Source organism: Canis lupus, chromosome 4 (genome assembly GCF_048164855.1).
Source record: "Canis lupus baileyi chromosome 4, mCanLup2.hap1, whole genome shotgun sequence".
NCBI classification, from domain to species: domain Eukaryota; kingdom Metazoa; phylum Chordata; class Mammalia; order Carnivora; family Canidae; genus Canis; species Canis lupus.
The window spans coordinates 9920299-9943713 of NC_132841.1; the positions used below are offsets into that span (position 1 = coordinate 9920299).

At 50.5% G+C, this 23415-nt stretch overlaps 1 protein-coding gene across 2 annotated transcripts in view; it reads left to right on the forward strand.

Annotated features, from left to right (window-relative positions):
- The window catches only part of PGBD5 (piggyBac transposable element derived 5), a 107231-nt gene that overhangs the window by 46913 nt on the left and 36903 nt on the right, over positions 1-23415 (forward strand). The gene's annotated exons all lie outside the window — the stretch shown is intronic.

Genomic DNA, 23415 nt, shown 5'->3' on the forward strand with positions numbered 1-23415 from the left:
CGGCTCGCTGGGGCTCGGCTGGGGCTCGCTGGGCCCTTGGGTCAGGTGGCTGACGCGGGGGCTGGTGGGGAGAAAGAGGCTCACCTTTTTGGCAGGAAGGGAGGTCTGCGCCAGGTCTGCCCTCAGCGGTATTTTCCAACTGTGAACAGGCCGTGCTTCCAGCACCTTCCTGAACAACCAGAGTCCTTCTGCACCACAACATATAGGGCTGACTCAGAGCATTTCCTGGTGACATGCTGAGGATGAGGTGGGCAGGGCAGAGGCTGATACTATCCAAGCCATAAGAGCGCTTGGGAATCGGGAGGAAGGAGTGCATTTTGTTTAAAGATGAAGACAATAGGAAAAGTGTTACGCAGAGGGTCCCAGCTGAGCCATTTTTTCCAGATTTTGCAAGCAGTGGAGAAAATGGATGAGGCGGGGGGGGGGGGGGGGTTACAGAAGAGGCCCGAAGAGGTGTTCCAGCCAGAGGAAACAAGGCAGGGGCCTAGGGTTGGAGACCTGGGCCATTCCTCACACTGGGGTTGGAGAGGGTGAAGGTGGAGGAGAGGTGGGGAATGAGATGGTTGAGGTGGGAAGGGGTGGCTGGCGCTCCGTACTGAGGTGCCGGGCTCTGTGGGTTGGCGAGGCCCCAGGTGTAGAGGTGCAGAGGAAGGGCCTGGTCTTGAAGGGTGACTGGATTTTGGACTGGCACAGAAGGGCTCCTGGGCTCCCACAGCCAGTCAGGGTGCTGTTAATATGGAAGTAAGTGGTGGTGAAGGCACCTACCACACTCTGCTCCATCCAGGCCAGCCAGTCAGTGTGCTCATGGAGGTGTGGGCCAGTGAAGGCTGCCAGGGGCCCGGCCTCTGCTTGGAGTTCAGGGTACACAGCACATCCACTGCCAGCTCCCTGGTGTAGAGGTGCAGAGACAAGGTGTGCCCGAGACGTGCCACCCCTCTGCAGTGGCTGCCAGGAAGGTGGCAGTGACCTCCCAGCAGCACCAGGAAAGACACGGGTGGGAGCTGCTCTAGGTTCCAGGCTGGAGCAGCATGTGTGCCTTTCCCCAGGGACACCAGCAGGGAGGCTGGTGGCATCTACTGGCCCTGAGGTATATTATGAGCACTTGTGAGCAGCAGGATTATACTATGGCCGAGTGTCTTCACAGCCTGACGGGAGATGAGTTGAAATGATAGTGTGTGTGACAGCAGTTTATATAAACTGTAAAGCACTGTGCACACTGTGCACACAGAGTATTTTCCTTGTTTCTCCTCTACAAGACCACCACAGGGGCTCTTCTGGTAGGAGACACCTCCCTGCCCCTGAGCTGCCCACCTGCAGCTCTGCAGAGCCACCTGCCTCTATGGGGCCTAGTGCTCTTTCTTACTTTTCTTTCTTCTGTTCCTGGTATGATTCAGCTCTTCGCTCTCGTGGGCCACTTGAGTGCTCTCACCTTTGTTCCACTTAAACTGTCTCTCCTTCCTGACAGCTAAACCCTTTGTACAAACGGAGGCTGTGCCTCTGGGTCTTGGGTACTGGTGTGGATGCTGACCGTCACAGCCTCCCTCCCACCCTGGGTGTGCATTTGCTTACAGAATGGTCTTTGGGAACCCTAAAGCCATACCCACACTGGGCATGGACATTTCCTCTTTCTCCTTTCTGCTGATGTATAAAGTCTTTGGCAACAAGAATAAGAAGGAGGGGTGGTCCAATGTTTATAGCAGCAATGTCCACAATAGCCAAACTGTAGAAGGAGCTTCAGTGTCCAGTGAAAGATGAATGGATAAAGATGATGTATATGTATATATACACAATGGAATATTATTCAGCCATTAGAAATGACAAATACCCACCATTTGCTTCAACGTGGATAGAACTGGAGGGTATTACGCTGAGTGAAGTAAGTCAATTGGAGAAGGATGAACGTTATATGGTCTCCTTCATTTGGGGAATATAAAAAGTAGTGAAAAGGAATAAAGGAGAAAGGAGAGAAAATGAGTGGGAAATATCAGAGAGGGTGACAGAGCATGAGAGACTCCTAACTCTGGGAAATGAACAAGGGGTAATGGAAGGGGAGGTGGGCGGGGGGATGGGGTGACTGGGTGACGGGGCACTGAGGGGGCACATGTCGGGATGAGCATTGGGTATTACGCTATATGCTGGCAAATCGAACTCCAATAAAAAATATGCAAAAAACAAAAAAAAAGGAGGAGTAGGGTGGGGCTGGGTGGAGTTCCCCACCTGGACGGGTGCTGCAGGGTGCAGGCCTGGCCTCGGTGTGCCCTGACCTCAGCTATCCTGAGGGCCCAGCATAGGGAGGTGCAGCCCCTGGCCACTGCCCACGACACTGGTTTGGTCTGAATTAGGAACTTGCAGCAGGAGTCTGAATTAGGAACTCTCGGTATAATTAAGTGAAGGAAAATGGCTTGAAAGTACTGCTCGCTTCCTCCGAATGTGCCCACATGGGGCTTTGTTTACCATGCCTTGATTACAAGGGAGGGCCATTTGGCTTAATTGACTTGGAAGGCATCAAGCACACCCACCTGTCTGGCACTGGGCTCTTGTCTGTGCTGGGACAGAGGCTCCTGGAGAAGCGCTGGCTGGGCCCGGAATCTGTGTCCGGTAGCCCGTGCCCCCTGCCCTGCTGGACTGCCCAGCCCTGGTAGCAGATGAACAGGAGATCCGTAATTGCAATTAGGTGTGATAGAAGTAGTAATTAAGAACTGAGGCACGATGGAACTGGACCTTCAGGGTTCAGATCCAGCCGCTTGGACAAGTCTGGAGTTTCTTGTTTCAGTTTCTTGCATCTATAAAATGGGGACAGTAAGTTCTTAAAGGGTAAAAGGAAGACTAAGTGAGCTAATATGTATCAGTGCTTAGCACCAGCTACTATTAAGAGATGCTAAGGAACTGCTAGCTTTTTTAAAAAATGGAAGTATCATTGGCATGTACCATTAGTTTCAGGTGTACGAGATACTGATTTGATGTTTGCATATAAGTGTAATGGACATCTGCCATGCATAGTTACAATTTTTTTTTTTTTTTGCCACGAGAACTTTTTTTTTTTTAATATTTTATTTATTCATGAGAGGGAGAGACACAGGCAGAGGGAGGAAAAGGAGGCTCTATGCAGGGAACCCAGTGTGGGACTGGATCCTGGGAATCCAGGATCAGGCCCTGAGCCAAAGGCAGACGCTCACTGCTGAGCCACCCACGTGTCCCACCATGAGAACTTTTAAGATCTACTTTCTTAGCAGCTTTGCAGCATGTAATACAGTGTTACTAACTATAGTCACCTTGCTGTCCATTGCATCCCCAGGACTTCTTCATTTTGTAACTGGAAGTTTGCACCTTTGATCCCCTCTGTCTGCTCTTTTGATCACAGGGGAGGAGCAGAAGGCAAATGGAGGAGTCACTGCCGTGGGGTCCTGAGGGGCAGTGGGAATACGTGGACGAGGGGAAGCCAGCAGTGCAAGAGCTCGAGGCCTGAAGTGCACAGAGCAGATAGTGTGGAGGGCTCCTGGAATAATAGGGACATAGAGTGAAGGCATCCTTTACACTGTAGGCAGTGTGAGGCCAGAGGCTTTCCAGTAGGGCTGTGGCATGACGAGGGTCATATTGTAACAGACTAATTCTGGCAATAGTGAGGGTGGAGGTGGAGAGACTGGTTGATGGCACTCAAGGGGGAGCAGTCCTTCCAGGCAGTATTTCTGGCACCCGGGAGAGTGATTCCACTGATGCCGGCTGGAGGGTGGGCAGGTTGAAAGGAGGGCCCCTGGTGCAGCTGGGATGGGGTGCTGGTCACCTGCAGGGAGAGCAGGAGCAACAAGGGTTGAGTGTGTCATCCATGGGGTGCTCCCCAGAGGTGCACATCTTGGTGGTCAGCCCAGAAGGGTGGCTGGAGCCAGGGTGAGAGGTTGAGGTCATGGAGCGTGGACTGTGGTTGGCGGTGAGGCAACATGTGGGTCCCTTCAGGTCCTGCTCGTCCTTGGTGACTTTATGCATCAGAAAAAGGACTCCCTGGTGGCTTGGCATTCGGGTCCTTCCCATCTTGTGCGTATGTCACCAAGGAACCTGGACATCAGCTGTTGTGGGTCGATTCTCACCAGTGTCTTTATCCAGAGAGGAGGATAAAATCGGGCCTACTCACAGAGTTAGGGAGAAGGGAAAGGGGATGCGGGTGTGTGAGAGGACCCCTCATTGTCATGGATATGGTGGGCCTTGCCCAGTTCTGGGTCAGGCCAGGATCTGCTGGGCTGCAGGGGAGGCCTTATGCTCAGGGCTATGTGGCAGCTCCCAAGAGAGCTTTTACTGGGGACATTTGTCCCTGCAAGGTTTACATAGAGCAGACAAGGAGCAGGGAGGTGGTTCAAATGGGGTGAAGAGAGAAGCAGCCCCTTCATATGGAACTGTCCACGGTTGAAAGATAACCCAGTTCCACTGACTGCAGGCTGTACTCCTAATACTGTTTCTTCCTGGACTCTCAAGCATGCATGGGGGCATGTGGGTGAGCACGTAGGAACCCCATTTGGCTCCAGGTGGCTGGGAGGTTTGTGAATGCAGAGAGAAAAGGAATGGCAGGAATGACCATGGAAGCTGGGCAGTGAAGGGACACTTTATCTCCTTGGAACTCAGCATCATTGTGACAACAAATTAATGAAAGAACCACCTGGTGACCCATTTATTACAATCCTTGAATAGGAGTGGATGTGATTCCTTAGTGCTGTGTTAGATCCTGTCTCTACAGAAAGGTGGTGGAAGGTGGGAGCAGAGGGAAATGCCATGTCCTAGGTGGTGGTGTTAAATGATAATCAGAAGTGGGAGGTGTGGAGCAGCACCCAGGTGGCTCAGTCAGTTAAGCATCCAACTGGTGATTTCGGCTCAGGTCATGATCTCAGGGTTGTGAGGTGGAGCTCTGTCGGTTCTGCACTCAGCATGGAGTCAGCCTGGGATTCCCTCTATCCTTCTTCCTCTCCCCCTCCCCTCCGCACGCGTTCTCTCTCTCTCTCTCTCTCTCCCCCCCCCTAAAAAAAAAAAGTTGAATATGCATGAATAATATATCTCCCAAATAATTCCGTCACTCTTGATTCCAAAAGTAAAGATGCATTTGGTGTTTATTAATCTGTGATGTGTTCTTTTGCTGAGCAGACTGTGCTCCTTGAACTTGGACTTGGGAAGAGTAGTCCTAGATCTCAAAGGACAGTCTACATTTTTTATTAGTCTCTGTAAATGTAGCTTCCCTCCTCCTCAGAGTCAGAATCAAGCCAGAGGTGTATCTTGATGTAGCCTCACTGGTCTTTAGAAAAAGGCTGCAAGTCTAATCACCATGTTTGCTTTGGGAGGCACACGGTGAGCCTGGGCGTTTGGCAGCCCTGTGAATAATGGTAACAGGTGCTGTTCCAAGTTTGGTGTGTACCTGCGCTCTGCTTTCATGCAGCATTTCATTTCATCCTCAGGATTGCTCTTTGAGGCAGGTACTGTCATCATCTCCTCTTTACAGATTACAGATGGGGCAACTAATGTTTGGGGTTGTGAACCTTGTCCCAGGCACCAGTGGGATGGGTCAGATCTGCCGGCCGGCTGCCCTGGTACTCCCCGCTCCCTGTGCAGAGCATTCTCAGAGACTTTGCCTCAGCTCAACTGAGTGCGCGGCGGGGCTCTGGGGTCAAGTGATCCGTTCCCAGGTAGACACTGGCATCATTGTCCTCACAGCTGGGCTTCTTACTGCATGCCTGGTGCCATTGGCATCAGCATGTCTTTGGAATGCCATTTTTTCTTTGTGCCTATTGCAGTCTCTGCTCTCTGATTCTGCATCGGGATCAAATCTGAGTCATCTGTGGGACTTCTGTCCCTCTTTACCTTTGGAGATAAAGCACCATTCCCACCACTACCTCAGGGGATTTGCTGCAAGGGGATCAAAACCCATCCCTCATACCTGTGCATTGAGGGTTTCGACCACTGCAGGCTGAGTGCACTCGGAGTCAAGAAGGAGTTTTCCCTTTCACATCAAGGGTGGGCAGCTCTTTGCCTCACTTAGAATTCCAGGAATGAGGCTTCCTTCCGCTAAGGGGCCTTCTCCTTCCTACCTGCTGGTCATTGTAGCTGCTATTCTTGAGCACTTCGTGGGCGCCAGGCATGGTGCTACCAAGAACTGTACAGATACCATCACAGACCTCCTCTGACTACCCTGTGAGTGGGAGAGCTTAGCCCATAAGAATATGGCAGCAGCAGCAGCAATGAATTTAGGGCTGGTTTCTTTTCTTTTCTTTCCTTTTCTTTTTTTTTAACATTTTATTTATCCATTCATGAGAGAGGCAGGGACATAGGCAGAGGGAGAAGCAGGCTTCCCACGGGGAGCCTGATGCAGTACTCCATCCCAGGACTCCAGGATCACGACCTGAGCCAAAGGCAGACACTCAACCAATGAGCCACCCAGGTGCTGCTAGGGCTGGTTTCTTTACTGGGGACAATTGTGTGTTTTAAAGAGCTGGAAAGAGCCTTAGACAGTCTTAGTCCAGCTCCTTTATTCAGCCCACAAGGGAAAAAGTCATTTGGCCAGTGTCAGGCTGCTCATCTGTGGTGAAGCCAAGCTGGGGCCTCTCTGTCTGTCTGCTGCTGGACCCTCTGCTCTGCCCCACTGGTGTCTACGCACACCTCGGGCACCCACCTGGGCAGCGTGTAGTGGCCATGGTATCAGGCCCCACCCAGCCCTGCAGGATGTGTTCATTGTGACTCTCGGGGTTAGCATGTGAAGTCTGAGTCATGGTAATGTGAACAGAGTAAATGAGGACCATGCCAGTCCCTGGGGCATGTTCATAGAGTGCAGGGGCCATGGGATAAGAAACCAAGGGCAGAGCCTCTGTTGGCCCACTTGTCGATGGGGCTGCTGGTTTGGATGATCCCTCTGTTTTCTGTAGTCATTCTGGACCTTTCTAGAAGAACTCCAGAGAGTGGATCGAGTAGGTCAGGCAAGCAGAGTCCAGGAGGATAGGACTCCTCAGAGACACTTTGGACAAGCTCCGGGTTGGGTAGGAGACAGGGAGTGCCTCCTGAACCATTGGAATTTAATAAAATGGCATAAAACCGCTCCTCTCTGAAATACTCCTCTGGAACTGTGGCTGCATAGGAAGGAAGGAATGTGTGCATCTCAAGTTGGACTGCTCCTGGCGCTCTTCGCACTCTCTGTTGACTCCATGTCAAACCAGGAGGCTGTGCATAACAACAAAATAATAAAAGCAGCAGCAACAGGCATATCCCGTCATTCCTGAGTGCATCTGGGTATGTCCCAGCTCACTGAACCCTCCCAACCACTGTCCCAGGCAGGTAGCCTGAGGCTCAAGATCACAGAGCGCACAAGCAGCACATTCACACCCAGACTCTTGGTGCTGGAATCTGCACTCTTAACCACCAGTTGTCATGGTAGGATGGCAGGATTTAAACCAACAAAAATATAATGTGAAAGTGTCCATAGCAGCTCCCAACACAGGTACATGTTTGGGGCGGGAAGAGAGCGTCTCCTTCTTGCTATCCGACCATGTCCTCCTGGATATTTTTCTATCACTGAGGTTCTTCCCTTTATTGAGAGCGAGAGGGAGAACTGAGATGAGCTTGTGTGTTTGAAAACTCCGAGTCTGGCCTGGCCATCTATTTATCTTGCATGTAAGGGATTAGGAAGATGGGAGCTTTCTTCCTCGATACATCTCGAGCATCCAGTGAGGAAATTTCAGGTGGCCCACCTGCTCTGTGCGTTTAGGGCCAACTCACAGTTGGAACAGAGTATAGGAGGAGCTTCCCTGCCTCTATGGCTTTTAGCTGCCCCCTCCCCGCCTCTGCAGGCTCATTAGTACCCACACCCCTCCAGGCAAGGTCTCTGCTTGCATTTTTCCAATAGCTGCTAACAGCTGCTTTTCCTTCCCTGAGTCTTGACAAACAATACCTCTGGTCACAGAGTGGAATATTTATAACCAGTGGAAAGCACAAACAAGTATTTGACTGCCATATTAACATTTTTGGGATTCTTTTATTTTTTTCAGCCTCATAAAAAATTCATCTCGAGGTCTATACTGTTATCAGACTGCATAAGTTTGGGGTATTTTTGTGCATCTGCACTTATACCTTTTTAGAAATTTAAGTAGGGGGAGGAGGAAATCCCAAAGAAGAAAAAGGGTCTGGAGGCCTTTGGAATTGCCTGGAGAGATTGCACTGCAGGCCCCTCACCACTGCGAGTAGGGCAGGGGACACTCCTGGCGCGCTGCTGGGGTTGTAGGCTCTGGAACAGTCCTGGGCCTGGAGGTCCCTCCTGCTTCTCGTGGGCTCTTGTGGCCTCCTGTGTAAGAAATGGAGAGTGATGCTTGAGGCAGCGAGGCCACAGCACACCAGGATATCACTGCTAGGAAGGGATCTGGAAATCTCCTAATCCCTCTCAAGTGAAACTGCCCTTGACTTTTATTTATTTATTTTTTTTTTTTAAAGATTTTATTTATTTATTCATGATAGTCACACAGAGGGAGACAGAGAGGCAGAGACACAGGCAGAGGGAGAAGCAGGCTCCATGCATCGGGAGCCCGACGTGGGATTCGATCCCGGGTCTCCAGGATCATGCCCCGGGCCAAAGGCAGGCGCCAAACCGCTGCGCCACCCAGGGATCCCTGCCCTTGACTTTTAAAGGAGGTTAGAAAGACATCAGGACCTCAAGTACCCCCTTCTTTACAATTTTATCCTCTGTTCTTTATCTACTTGTAGAGACTGTACATTCAATTATATCATTTGTTTCCAGAAATCATATTCAGAGAAGCATAAAGAAAACAGTGGAAATCACTTTATAACCTTACCACTCCAAGATGATCATGTGACCCCCTTGACTTAAACCTTTTAGTCATTCAGAGTTTACAGGCACACTTTTTAAAGTCTGGACCATTTGTACTGCTTTCTCATCTTTTTAAGGATGGTCTCATGAGTTTTCTTAAGCCCTTAAATGTTCCTCAAGAACATTCCTTTTTAATGTATGGAGAATTGCATGTCATGAATGTTCCCTATTTGGGGACGTTTAGTTTATCTGGACTGTTTTCCTTTACAAGACACATGTGCATCTCTGAATGTTTCCTTAGAATAACGTCAAAGCTTGTGAATGATTTGTAAAGGCATGTTTCTCCTTAGAAATTTTATGCCTTTGGGGTACTTGGGTGGCTCAGTTGGTCAGTTAAGTAGCCAACTCTTGATTTCAGCTTAGGTCATGATCTCAGGGTCCTAAGATCGAGCCCTGCGTCAGGATCCTTGCTCAGTGGGGAGTCTGCAGATTCCCTCTCCCTCTCCTCCCATCCCTGCGTGTGTGCACACACATGTGCACGCTCTCTGTCTCTCAAATAAATAAAAGAAATTTTGTGCCATTTTATACTTGCATAAACGGTATGTTTCTGTGAGTTCTAAAAGATACCAGGGGCCAGTCTCCTAAGTATGCTCAGATGTTTAGGGGAGAATGTCATCTTGTTTTGCCCTTCCCTACTGAATGTGGCAGATACATGGCCCCTTGCACCCTGGTCCCCTTCACCTACACTAGGCACTGCTCATCAGTCACAGCACCACCCTTCCCCTGGCCACAGGCTTCACAGTCCTCCTTAACCTATATACAGGCAGCTACTGACCATTCACATTGACACCAGAGCCATAACGTGTTTGCCATCTCTGAATCAGAGATTGACACCTATTCTGAAGAGGTGCAGAGTCCTCAGTTTTATTCATTCCTGGAGAGGTGAATGTGGGGGAAATGGGGGTGGGGGGAAACATCATAGGTGAGATTTCCACAGGCATCTGAGTGAGGCCAAAACCTACCAGTCTTTGCCCTGATCACTGTCATCCTGTAGTTACTCTGTTCTCTACCACTGGAGTGATTTAGGAAATTAAAGCCTTTGATACTCCTTGCAGCCTTTATTAAAATGAAAACTCCCTTGGGAAGGGTCATATCTGAAGGCACTACCCGCTGGTACTTCAATTCTCAGTCAAGATCCTAGCAGGCCTGCAGAGCTTGGGTAATTGGGGGCAGTTGGGGATGTACCCTGGAGAAAGTCTGGGCCAGCAGAAGGTGGCCCAAGGACCAAAGCCACCTGCTCCTGGGCTCTGAAACCTCCTTACCCGCTCCTCAGTTGGCATCTTGTTTGGCCACAGTGAGACTCTCTGGAAGGGACCCACACATCACGTGTGCCGATTGGCTTCCATCCAGCAAATGTGGTCTGGTGTTAGGACAAGAGTGGGTGGGATAGTAACTCCCATCTCTACCACCGCTTAGCTAACAGTGCTTTGCAGAGAACATCCCTCTCGAAGAAAGACGTGAAATAATTAAGGTTCCTGTGGAAGCGTGCCAGCCTTTGCACATCTACCCTCATTTGAAGGGTTTCAGTTGAGAGGTGCAATCTGTGTTCTTAGCGTTTCCATGGGTTACTGTCTGGGAGCGACCTCTTTATCTAATATGAGAACATTTGTGGGCTGGTGGTGGGGAAGGGGTTTACGGCATTTGCTTGATAGGGTATAGTGTTCTGTCTTCTTACAGCTTCCACTTTTGATTAGTCAGTCTAGTTTTTTTGTCTTTATGCATGAAGGTTAGGAATGGTGATGTATGTGCTTTGCAATTGACCTTTCTAGCATGGGGTCACCCTGCCCGGGAAGGGAATCTAGAAAAACCCAAGAGCTACAAAACTGCTGTCCAAACATGGTCACTGCAATCTAATGTGGATAATTTGTCAGAAGGTGGGTGCTGAGCTGCCAAGGACCCTGCTTTTTCTATCATAAACCCCATCAGTTTGTTCTTCCTGGGACTTTTGACCTTGGAAATGCCTGTGCTTCCCGGGCAGTTCTCCCCACTTGTTGGCAGTTGGCCTGTGCCTTGGCTGGCTAGGGTTGACTCCCAGTGGGAAGCAGTTACCTCTTCTCCTTCCCCATTCTCCATGCTTGGGCAGCTGGCGCATAGCTGTGATTGGCACTTGGGGAGCTGCATTGGGCAGTGTGTTTCCATCATAAGGCAGCCACATGGCGGGGAGGAAGCAGCTTGGGTACATACCAAGCTCTGACCTTGAACAGGTGGTCCAAGCTCTTTGCCTCTGTTTTTACATCTGCAAAACTTCCCTTAGAAATGTGGTATCAATGTCCAGAAATCCCTATCAATGTCCAGAAATCCCTGGTGGTGTTATAGGTACATCATCACCTCTGAATTAAGGCTAGTGTCTCCTTCCCACACTAGACACCTCAAACTTAGGGACCTCATGGAATGAAAGAATGAACTGCAGAGGCTTCCTTCCTGAGGGAATAATCTGACTTTTGTCCAACTTAAACAAATCTGTTGTGCATAGAACAACACACTCTAGGTTTCCGCTCTTAAGCTCATTGATGCAGTGGCATTGGGGTAGGTGGCAGTCACCTCTGTGTCTTCCTAAAAGAGCAGGTGTTTTTTAAACTTGCCTGAGTTATTTAGAATTCAAGTCCCAGCCAGTTCTTCCCCTGGCCGGAAGCTGGTCCCCAGGATTGATTGAGGAAGAGCCCAGCTGTCCCAAATGAAAGCTGCCCTCTTGCCTAGAGCTAGGTAGGTCTCCTCCAAGGGTATTTTTCGCCTCTTGATGCTTGCATTTTTGTAAGAACCTCATCCCGAGGCTGTATACTTTGAAGTTTAGGAAAAATAACATTGCCACAAGGTAGGGCAATTAGAATGGCTTTCGTATTAGCAGGTATCAGGCACAGTTTAGAGGATGCACAGGTGAGCCTCAAAGTGTGAGCTACTGGAGACTACTGGAGGTCTCGCTGATCTCAGCTGCACTGTGACTCTGGACAGTGTCTGTGAGTGTCTGGTCCCCTCCAGACCAGAAGGGAAAAGAAAGTCCCTGTGACAGCAGCAAATGTGGTTCAGCTGGCCTGCATTTATGGAGCACCTCTTCTGGAATATAAGTAAAACAAGCTCCTGCATCTGTGGGGCTTGCATTCCAGCTAATATATGGGGTCAGATCACAGATGGGCAATGTAGGGGGAGGCTCTTTCACTTCCTCTGCCTCATTTCTGTAAAGGCCTCCACTGCTGTTAGCCATGTGTGTTAGGTGTGTCTTTGGGGGTATTAGAACTGGGAATGCCCGGGAAGATGTGCCACAGTCGGTGGTCAAGGGCGTGGACTCAGGCTGGCCATCGGACATGGATTCTGGTTATGCCCCTTGCTAGTTGTGTGACCTTAGGCAAGTCCCTTAACCTGTCTGTGACTCATTGTGGGGCATTAATGATGGCACAGATCTCCCAGAGCTGTCATCTAGGAGTAAGTGAATCATTTATAAAGCAGAACACGCATAAAATCTAAGTGATGTATATGTGTATGCTAGATAAAATAAACATTCTTCATACATACTGACAAATAAATCCCTACCTCAGCAATACTTGGAGCTGGACTCCGGATGTGTGGAAAGGCTCTAGGAGCCTGGATGCCACAATTCCCCCACTCGGTCACCATAGCCTTGTTTCCTCCTGGGAAAGCAAGACCGTGGTGCCACTTGTCCTGGGGCTGCAGGTTGACTGACTGGTGAGACAGGGTCAGCCTCCAGTGCTCCTTGCACGGGCTTGACTCCGTGAATGCAGACCCTCTCTTGTGCTAACTGGCTAGCTCTGTCCTCAGCCTTTGCCCAGGCATCAGCCCTACCTTCATTTTAGGATGAGGATGCCAAGGCCTGGGCTGCATCAGCTCCCTTACCCTGGGGCAGTCATTATGGGGATGTGCTCCTTTCTTACTGTCACCCTGGAATCTGCCCATCCCACCTCCCTTTTGTCCTCCTCCTCCCATTTCGCATTCCGGCTCCCAGGGTTTGGGTGGATGTGCAAGGAATTAGAAGGATACAATTAGTGGGCGGCGTAAAGCCCCTCCAGCTTGCCTTCGTTCTTAGAGCAACTATGCCAAGCTGGGGCCTAGTACCATCTGTCCCTGCACAGGGTGCTGTGGGTGGCCCAGGGTAGTAGAAGGGTAGATGGGAACTCCCCTAGAAGCCACGCCTTTGCACTCCCTCCTCCCTCCTGACCCCTACAATCTTGCCTGATGATGAAGAGAGAGATCTTGCCTGCCTGATGAACAGAGAGAAGGAACACAGTGCCAGGTCCACAGACCTGGGCTGGGCTGTGAAAGGCAGCAGTGGGCTGCACCAGTGATGCCAAGCCAGGAGGGGAGATGCCACAACCTGTGTCCTAATAGGTTTGTATGGGGAGGGAATCTGGTACCATTCCCTGCCCCTCCGTGCATAGACCCTGCAGAACCTGACTACATTGGGAGGGGAGGCCAGGGGCCAGCAGAGGAAGAGCTGTCCCTACTTGCACCTGCCTGAAGGCCCAATTCCATGCAGTCATCTTTGATCTCCTATGCATCATTCACCTAACCACCTACCAAGGAGCTGCTTCTCTGGCCCCAGAGCAGAAGTCCGGACCCACCTTCCAATGACACTGACCAGGTTTAGGTGGCGTCGTGACCTGTACCTTTTCTTTTGGGTTGGAGAGGGCCAGGCCTCACAGAGCCTCCTGGCTTCTCCACAGACCCTGTCATTGTCTCTGGCCTGAGGCCCAGGCATTGCAGAGGTCGTCATGGGCCTGGGCCAGTTGCCTTATGTTTGTTTGCTTCCTTTGGGCTCCCGGTATTTTTTCAGTGCTAAGACTGGATTATAAAAATGACACATTTTGTATGCCCAGCTCTGTCTGTGCAACTCTGTAACTCTCTGTTTAATCTCATTTGTAGGTAAGCACAGATGCCTAAATCCAGGGTCTCAAGGGATGTGATGTGTGGGTTCATAGGTCCTGCCCACACCCCTACCCCCCTTCAGGCACATGCACGTATGCACATGATGTGGTCCTGGCTATGCCTCACGCTGCCTGGAGGGGTCCGCAGACTCAGACTTGGCACAGGCATCATGAATCTGACCCTGTGTCTTCTCTTCTCTCCCTCATCATTTTTCCCATGAGCCCCTCAGTGCTCTCAACCTTTGTGAGCTGCGGGGTGCTGCTGGTGACCCGGAAATCCAAAGAACTTTTGAATACATTTCCCTTTTTGCACATTCAGTGACCTATCTGTTAAGTACCTCAGTGGGCCACACACTGCTCTAGGCAGTGAAGATACAGCAGGGAACCCAACAGACAAGAGTCTGTGTCTGGGTGGACCTCTTGTCAACCCCTTCTAGTAACCTCTCCCTAGGAATTTATCCTGAGTGATAAAATCCCTCCTGACTTCCTCCAAAATTCTCCAGGATTTCCAGTTTACACTCCTGCAGCCAGGCCCACCGGTGGTGTGTGCTCTGCTGGGCCCCAATGGTCCCCATCCCCACTCGTTTTCAGGGGGGGCTGTAGTGCCTCAACTCGCAGGTCTTTCTAAGAATTTATTTCAGGCAAGAAAACAATTCTCAAGTCTGTATGTTTTTAAATAGTCAGTTTTCAGCTTTTGTCTTCCCTCCCCAAGCCTCTTTCCACCTTCCAATGCTTCTGCTCTGCCTCACCTCGCAGCTGTTTTGATGGTCAGAACTTCATCACACACTTGGAAAATCGGAAGCAACCACAAAGGTAGAAGGACTCAGCCATCTGGGGAGTCTTTATTCCCGTGTGCGTGGGATGTACACGGCTGGGGAGAGAGGATGTGAGCTCCTTCATTTCTCAGCTAGTGTGACCTGGAGCTGGTTCTTCATGAGCCTGTGCTTCCACAGCTGCAAAGTGGGCATCCTGGCACCTCTTTGGTTGGCTGCTGTGAGAATTAAATATGGTCAGATACTTGCTCATTGTAGTGCTTGGTGCAAAGACCCTCCAACAGGCACACACACCAGAATTTTTTGTTCTGACAGGTGTATACTTGGAGTATACCTCAAAAAGCCTGGGGTAACTGCCCATCCTTCTCATGTTCATCCTCCCTGAGGGCCTGGGAAATGGTCCCTTTCTCTGTTGCATGTCTTGGAGGAAGGAGTTGGGAGGTTCTGGGGAGCATGTCCCAGGCCACAGGAAACAGGCCAGGGCTGGCAGCAAGCTGGGGTGGGACTCAGTCAGTGGGTTCAACAAAGGCCCAATCCACAGGAGGAGGTAGGTCTGGGGAAGGAGCCTGAGGAAGAAAGAGCACAGCACCCTAGATAGAAATAGGACATGAACCTAGTTTGGTTAAGGATGAAGAACTCCAGTGGGTGTGCTTGGTGCAGCAAGAAGGGAGCAAGGAAAAGCTGTGAAGTCATGGAGAAAATGAGCAAATTGTCTGTGTGGCCCATCCCCACCGGTCACTGTGCACGAAGTAGGGCCTTTGAGAGTGGACGGGCCCCAAACGGTGGCCCAGCAGCCCCCTAGCACCACGTCCCTTCCCCAGCATCTTCCCAAGAGGGAAACACGCTCCCGCTGCCCTTTCTGTATCCTAGGAGAGGCTTTAAAAATATAGCCTCCTGTGAAAAATAGACACAGTGTCTACATGAAATATAAACTGTGGTTGCTAAGGCTGCTGTTCTGTAATAGCCATCTGGTAAGTCAGCTCTGGGAAGTGGGGCAGAAGCCTGGGCTACGGGATCAGCGGATGCTGTTGGGCCTGTGATTAGATCTCATTATTGGACACCCACCTGGCAGCAGGCGCTATGTGAGGCACCTCCCACTTCATCTGCACCCCAACTGTGAACTTCAGGGTATTATGAGCTTCACTTTACAGCATGGAGACTGGGATGTAATGAGTACTCGAGCCTGGATGTGTGTGTTTCTCCAGAATTCATGTGCTCAGACCTAATCCCAAAGGTGAAGGTATTAGGAGGTGGGCCTTGGGAGGTGCTTAGATCATGAGGGTAGGGGGTCTCATGATAGGATTAGTGTCTTAGAAAAGAGACCCCTGAGATCTCCCTGGACCCTCCTCTGTGTGGAAACTCAGTGAGAAGACAGCCCTTCGTGAACCAGGGCGTGGTCTTAACCAGACACCAAGTCTATCAACACCCTGATCTTGGACTTCACCTCCAGAACCGTGGGTAATACATTTCTGCTGTTTAAGCTACTCAGCCTGTGCTGTTCCACATGCACTAAGATTAAGAGATGAAACAATTTGCCCCAGGTCACTGCCCTCTTGAGTCAAGGAGCTGGAGCCCAGTCCTGTCCTTGACTGCTGGACAGCAGTGATTTCAAAATTGTGATAGAAGACTTTCATATAATTCTCTACATTCCTCAGGATACTTACACCATTGTCTTTACTGTTTCATTAGTCTTCGAAGGGAGATGAGGCAGGTTGCCAATGAAAAACTGAAACCCAGAGAAACTGCAGTTTTGCAGAGGTTTAGTTAGACAGTGAATGAACCAGGAACAGACCAGCTCCTGCCCCCTCCCCACCCCAGCTGCAGGTAACTCTGCCTCTCATCCTTAACAGACACCTCTCTTTGCTGTGTTCTAGCTCAGCTCTAAGGAAAAGTGAAATCTGTGGTTTTAGAGAGGAAGTGTCCTAGTGGATAAGCCTGGTCCAAGGCATAGGGGATGAGAAAGGGCACAGCAGATAAGTGAAGTTCTGTGCACAGGGAATGAGTGAGGTCCAGGGCACAGGGGATGAGTGAGGTCCTGGGCACAGGAGTGGATGAGGTCATGGGGTCATGGGGCTGAGCCTGGACCAGCTCTTCTCACGGGCCTCATGGACTGAAGAAGGCCAGAGCATACTTAGCCATGCGAGGACTCACAGAGTCATGAATAGCCATGGAATAGCCCTGTCACCTGGCCTTTAGGCTTCTTTTTTGTTGTTGTTTTTAAGATTTTTTTTTTTTTTAATTCATGAGAGAGAGAGAGGCAGAGACACAGGCAGAGGGAGAAGCAGGCTCCATGCAGGGAGCCCGATGTGGGACTAATCTAGGTTCCTAGGATCAGGCCCTGGCTGAAGGCAGCGCTAAACCTCTGAACCACCCGGGCTGCCCGGCCTTTAGGCTTCTATCACTAAGGGAGTCAGAGTCACAGTGAAGATGTGTATCTGCCAGTGTTTATTCATTCCTTTGACATCTGAGCTCGTGCTCTGTAGCCACGTCTATGCTAGGCACTCTGTTTATAACCCTTCCTGTGTTGTCACCTTGCTGCTTACATAGAAACCAGATGTGGTGGGAGGGGTAAAAGTTCCTTGTTCTGTGTGTACAAGCACATGTGACCTGATCTCTGTTCGCTAACAAAGTCCTGGCCTGGACAAAGCACAGGACCTGGAATGTAGAGTCCCACTGCTCCACATAGAGAGGACGCTGGAGCGTCCTCAGGCCCAGGCGTGTGGCAGTGAGAGCTGACCCCTTCTGTTTCAGCAGCTCCCTGTTGGCTCATTGCACATGGGGGTGGTCAGGGTCACCTCTGCCCACCAGAGCACCCCATCCCCCCAACTGCAGGTGGCAGGTACTTGAGTTGGCACGTCACACGTGAACGAAATTGTATGTTTCATGTAAGTTAGACTATTTCTTATATGTATATAGGTGCCTTGTGTGGTGAATGTTCTTGAAGGTGAGCTGTCTTGAGAAGTTTTTACATGTCAGGCTTAGGTGCATGCCGACCCTTCTCTGTAAAGCAGCTCTTTGTCACGTGACCCTTGGTCGAGGTTGTAGATTTAATGCCTGCATTAGTCAACAAATTAGCCCTCTTCTGGAAGAACCACATATCACTGTGCTGGGGCCCATGTTCCCCCTGAACAGCATCAACTCAGGGGTCAGATTCCAGAATCATTTCTTTGTATCACCAGTTCGTTTGCCAACCACTATGCCCTGTTAGTTTGAGGAAGACCACACACGGGCATGCTCAGAGGGTACTCTTCTGCGTTGCTGCTGATAGGGAGGCCCTGCAACCAGGAAAATAACTGGTGCTGTACTTGGGGTTTTCTGGCCAAGCTTCTACATGTTTTCTAAGGGCTCTGGAGGAATGGTTAGGAGCTTCATGTGTCCTCCATGGGAAGGCACCATTTAGAGGGCTGATATTAATCTGAACCTGCGTTGGTAGGTTGGTATGCATTGCGGGTCAGGCCAAAAGAGGAGGGGTTGCTGGACGCTGCTCACAGCTGCCCAGTGAGACAGGTGTGGGCAACCCCATCGGCTACACAGAGGTGGAGGGCCCAAGCCCCAGGGGAGTCAGGAGCATGGCCAGGATGCAAGCCCGAGGCTCCCGCCCCTGGCTGCGAATCGGATTTGTTACCAGTCCTTTAGCTGGGGGCTACAAGGTTGAAGAAGGAAAGAAGAAGCCTGTGACTTCTGGAGTGGCTGTGTGGTTGGATTCTGCAGCCGGGACCGGGGAGGGCACCACAGCTCGTCAGACGGACCACTCGTCCTGCACATCAGCCATGGGGTGGGGGTGGGAGGGGAGGAAGGAAATGGAGAGAAATGAGGATTCGTTTAGTGGAAGATAAAGCCCAGCTGCTGCCAGCACCGGGGACACAATGGCTTGACTCTATTCTACTTACCCTTTTACAGAATGCAACGTCTCTCTCTCTTTCTCTTTTTTTTTTTATGTCTTAACTGGAGGAATATTTTTGTGATAATGCAGGATGTTCTTTTATGTTTTTATATCTGCTTGATTTTGCCTGGAGATTATTATTTCATTATTTTAAACCCTTAATTCAGAATGTTAAGTGATCCTTATCTGTGTCACAAAACTGCAGACAGTTGGATGCCTGGATGGCTCAGCAGTTGAGCGTCTGCCTTTGGCTCAGAGCGTGATCCCAGAGTTCCGGGATCGAGTCCCACATCGGGCTCCCTGCATGGAGCCTGCTTCTCCCTCTGCCTATGTCTCTGCCTGTGTGTGTGTGTCTCATGAATAAATAAATAAAATCTTTTAAAAAATTGTAGATAATTGATGCCCCCGAATGTCACTTTATGCAAAACGCCAGTCTCCTCTCAAAACGAATGCTTTTGTCTGTAGAGGGTTGGACTTTAGGAAGCCATACTTATCTTCCAGAGAGTGTGAAGGTGGGGATCAGGGCCACAGGCTGTAGTTGTGAAGTGGGCACAGGGAAGGCAGGGTTGCTCCTGAAGGGAGGGTTGCTCCTGAAGGACGCTCCCTCACACCTAGTGGGACTCATGCTGGACTAGCCAGGACAGGCCGTGCATGGTCTGTGTGAAGGTCCTGTGGCTTGTGCTCACTTGATAGGTAAGGAAACCAAGGTGCAGAGAGGTGGTGTGGCCTGCCCAGGGTCACATAACCAGCAACCACAGACAGGGAAGGATGGCCAGAAAGAGATCTGAAGTGGTTTCCACCAGTTCAGGGAAGGAGGAAATTAGATAAAAACAAGACCCAGAGCCAGCCCAACTGAGCTGGGGACCTGGAAGTCACTGTGATGCTCCCCCCCCACGTTCTGCCCACCGATCCAGTGTTCCAAATTCCCAGGTGGTCTTCCTCCCCAGGACTTACCATGTTGGCCCTTCTTGGCTTCCTGGACCTCACTTGTGTCCTTAGGGAGGTGTGGGCAGAGGTATGCAAGCCCCTGCTCTACATGCCCAGGCACCCTGCCCAGCTAGCCGGGGGAGACCCACTGAACTGTACTGTACTCTCAGCCTTACCCACCCTGGCCCTATAACCTGCTTCTTCCACACTGATGTTTCCAGCTGTCTTTTTTACTAGGCGTTAACATGGGCTGCTGTCCCAGACACCAGCTCCTTCCCATGGATCTCAGCAAAGATGTCCTTCCTTCTGAATGGGCCATGGCATCTGCCCTACCCATTCATCTACTCTCCATGCACCTTGTCAGCAAGTGTGTCTGACATAGCGTGAGCTGGGAGCAGCATGACAGCCTTTACCTTGGCCATTGCACTTCAATTAGGTCACAGGATGAGACAGTAGACCAAAACAAGTATGTAAGCCCCTAATAAAACACCTCTGTGATAAATGCAAAGATGGAAGCCTACTTGAGAGGGAGATTGACAGGACCAGCAGTGGTGTCCGCCTGTGGTTGGGTGGGCTTTATCACTTGATGAAGCTGGAGCCCCAGGACAGCTTGCATCCTACAGATGGATCTGCATGGATGCAGGCCCCGGGATGGAAGGAGCTTGAGGCCTGGGCCTGACCCCAGGTTTGTCTGCACACCTGATTGCCTTTCCTTGGGGAATAGCCTGGGATGGGAGTAGGTAGGTCCAGGGCATGCAGACCCTTTATAAAGAATGTGCATTTGCTTTAAGTGCAGTGGGAAGTCACAGGAGTGTTTTAATTAAGCAGGGGAGTCTTGTGATCTGGTTTATATTCTTTAAAAAAATTTTTCTCGTTGCTATGAATCATTTGGGGGAGGCCGTTTTTGTCTTCTAGGCCAGAGGTGGTGGCCGCCTGGGCCAGAGCGCTACAGTGGGTGGCTGATGACGCACTCTAGAGGTGGAGTGGCAGGACGTGCTGATGGGCCGGATGTGGGGGTGCAGGGAGGAGAGGAATCCACAGCAGTTCAGGCTTCTGGCTGATGGGGAGGAGCAAAAAGGGAGAGGACAGTGAGGGATCTGGAGTTTCAGTCTTGGACACATGTGGTTTAAGATACCAGCCTCGTTCATGTCCTGGTACAGATGGAGATGATAAATGGATGAGGCCACCCGTTAGTGGAGGCCCTGGCCCCGGGCTTCGGGTCACCTGCAGTACCCGGCTCACCTGTAGTCTGTTCCCCCTGCCCAGCACACTTACAGGGAAGTGGACCGCAGTGCGGTGTGCAGAAGTGAGGGAGCCAGGACAGGAAGCAGCCATGGCCACCCCTCAGTTAGGTCCCTGCTGGGGCTCACTGGCTTCGGGAACAGTCCAGGCCCTGTGCCTGCCAGCGCCTGCAGCCAGTCTTCTCTCTTGTACAGTCTGCTAAACGCAGGGCATTTACTCTGGTCACTAGGCCTTTTTTCTGGTCACTGGGCCTTTGTGGGAGATGTTCTCACTGCCTGTGATGTTCTGTAACCTCCCTGCCCTCCCTCGACGGGGGCTGCTGACTTCACAGCCTCCTGCCTCTAAAGACATCTCATGTGGCTCTCCAGGGAGCCTCCCAGACCATACCTCCCCAGGATCTGGACTCAGGGTCCCTCTTGTAGGCACCGCCCTTCCTCCCCTCCCCAAGCCTGACCTCAGTGGGTCACTGACTGCCGCCTATTCCTGTCACTACCCGAGAACTGGGGAGAGAATATCAGGTCTTACTCCATTCTTTTCCCAGGATCAGTATGACACTCAGGCGATCACTGGATAAGTGGTTCTGCCAACTGCCCCTGTGTTACGGTCTAAACAAGACAACTGCTTTTGTAATCACTCCTGAAAAGAGTGGGTCAGTTCCTAGCTTGGGGTGGTGGGGGGGATTCTCTGGGGGATCTATTACTGAACCATTCTTTTTTTTTTTAAAGATATATTTGTTTTTTAGAGAGACCAGGGGTGAGGAGGGGCAGAAGGAGAGAAAATCTCAAGCAGACTCCCCACTGAGCAGAGAGCCAGAGGCAGGGCTTGTTCCCACCAGCCTGAGATCATGAACTGAGCTGAAACCAAGAGTCAGACTCAAGCAACTGAGCACCCAGGCGCCCCATTGTTAATTGGTCTTTTTGTTCATGCTACCCAGGATCTGTGGGTCTGCTGTAGTATCCTGGGACAGAGGGAGCAGGTGATCCCCTGTAGGCTCAGGGAACGAGGTGGGTGATGGTGACGGGGCCTTGAAGGCCGACATGGTGTGTAGGGAAGGGAGCGAGGAGGGAGACGATTATATGAGTTTATGACTTGGCAGTGCACCTCCGCGGGCAGAGCCCTGTACCCCAAGCCCAAACACCAAGGGCATACCTGCTTTTCCTCCTCCAGGTCCTCCCTGCCACCTTGCCCCCATCCCAACTCCCAGTCCCATGCTGCCTTTGCATTTCTTGCAATGCAGGTTCCCCCTTTCCCTTCAGAGTTCCTTCCGGCTGTGCATTATAACCCTATATCACCCACTGTGATAGGTGTGTGTGTGGCAGAGGAGGAGGGAGCTGATGGGTTTGAAGACAATGCACCTGGCTAAGTTGTGTGTACACTGCCCAGAAAAGCCACATCTCTGCTTGTCCACTTGTGAGAGCAGCTTGTCCACTTGTGTAAATTGTTACAGCAGGCAGTAGGTGTTCTTGGACTGGCTCTGGGCCAGGTGGGGTGAAGATCACCCTTCTGTATTAGGCGCTTAGAAGTGAGTGATCTGGGGCTGTGTCCCTATATTTCTGAGCTTCTAGTTCCCCACCTGCAGGAGGGGATGATGCCACGAGGATCTTCTGAGGTCACATGGGGTAATATCTGGAAAAACTCCTGTAAATGAATCAAATGTAGAAGAGTCTTATCTTGGCTGGGGGTGCTGTCCACCCCCAGGGCCGTGTTATTAAATGGTCATATAACAAAGTTGGTGATGCAGACTGAATCTTCTGCATGACAAGCTCTCCCTCCCCTCCTCTCCTGCCTCCTTCCCAGTGGCCAGCCTGTGCCAACACTTCTCAACTAGGAAGAGTCACGAAAGCTGAGAGGGGCTGTGGAGGACACTTAGAAATCCAAACTAAACAGATAACAGGGAACCAGATACTTTCCAGTTTCTTCATGAAGCAGCTGGCCAGGGCAGAGTTTGCTGTACAAATTCATTTTGAAATAGCCTGGGAGGCAAAATTACTTTAAAGATAACTTCTGGAAGAGAAAATTTCATTCTGCTTACTCAGCATGATGTAGCAATTAAAATGCTGGTTTTCCTCCTCTTTGAGAGCTACCCCTGAATAATTTATGGCTTCACCCACTGGAGGCTCTAAGTCTTTGCTAAAATGAAATGATTTCCACTAAGAGTGGGTGTGGGGCTTCAGGCTGTTGTCGCTACCACGGGGCCCCTCTGTCTCCTGGCCTCAGGGTCTCAGGGCCAGGGTTGCCACCTCCAGGAACAGTTAGGCGCCAGTGGCAGCAGCACCACCTGGTGCCCTTCCAAAAAATGGTTGGTGACAGGGAGTATGGTGGCAACTTGGCTCTCTGGGCCGCAGTTTTTTCTGTAAAAAGAGGGTAGTTAGAGCATTCTAAAGCTCTTAGGCCAAGTCAGGGGATTTCTGTTGATGATATCTCAGTTTCCACAACAGCCTTGCAAAGCAGCTCTTCCATTTTCCACGTGAAACAGATGAAGATATTTATCTAAGACTGCAGTTAGCTAGAAGTAAATTTCGGCTCCCAAATCTATCCAGTCTAAAACCTGCGCTGTCTTGTCCTTGACTTATTTTGCCATGAAAAACTTGTTTTTCAGAGACTGCTTAAATTAGTGGTAGAGAAAGGTTGGGGGTGTTTAAAATTCTGAACATGCACAGCTTTCCCTAGAAATTGCAAAGCTTTTGCAAGATACCCTGAGGGGGTATCTGGCTGGCTCAGTTGGTGGAGTGTGTGACTCTGGGTCTCGGGTCATAAGTTCGAGCCCCAAATTGGGCGTAGAGATTACATAAAAAAATTAAAAAAACAAAAACTTGTCTTCTACAAATCTCTACATGCTGTTAGCCTGGCTTAAGTCACTATATGGAATTTTTT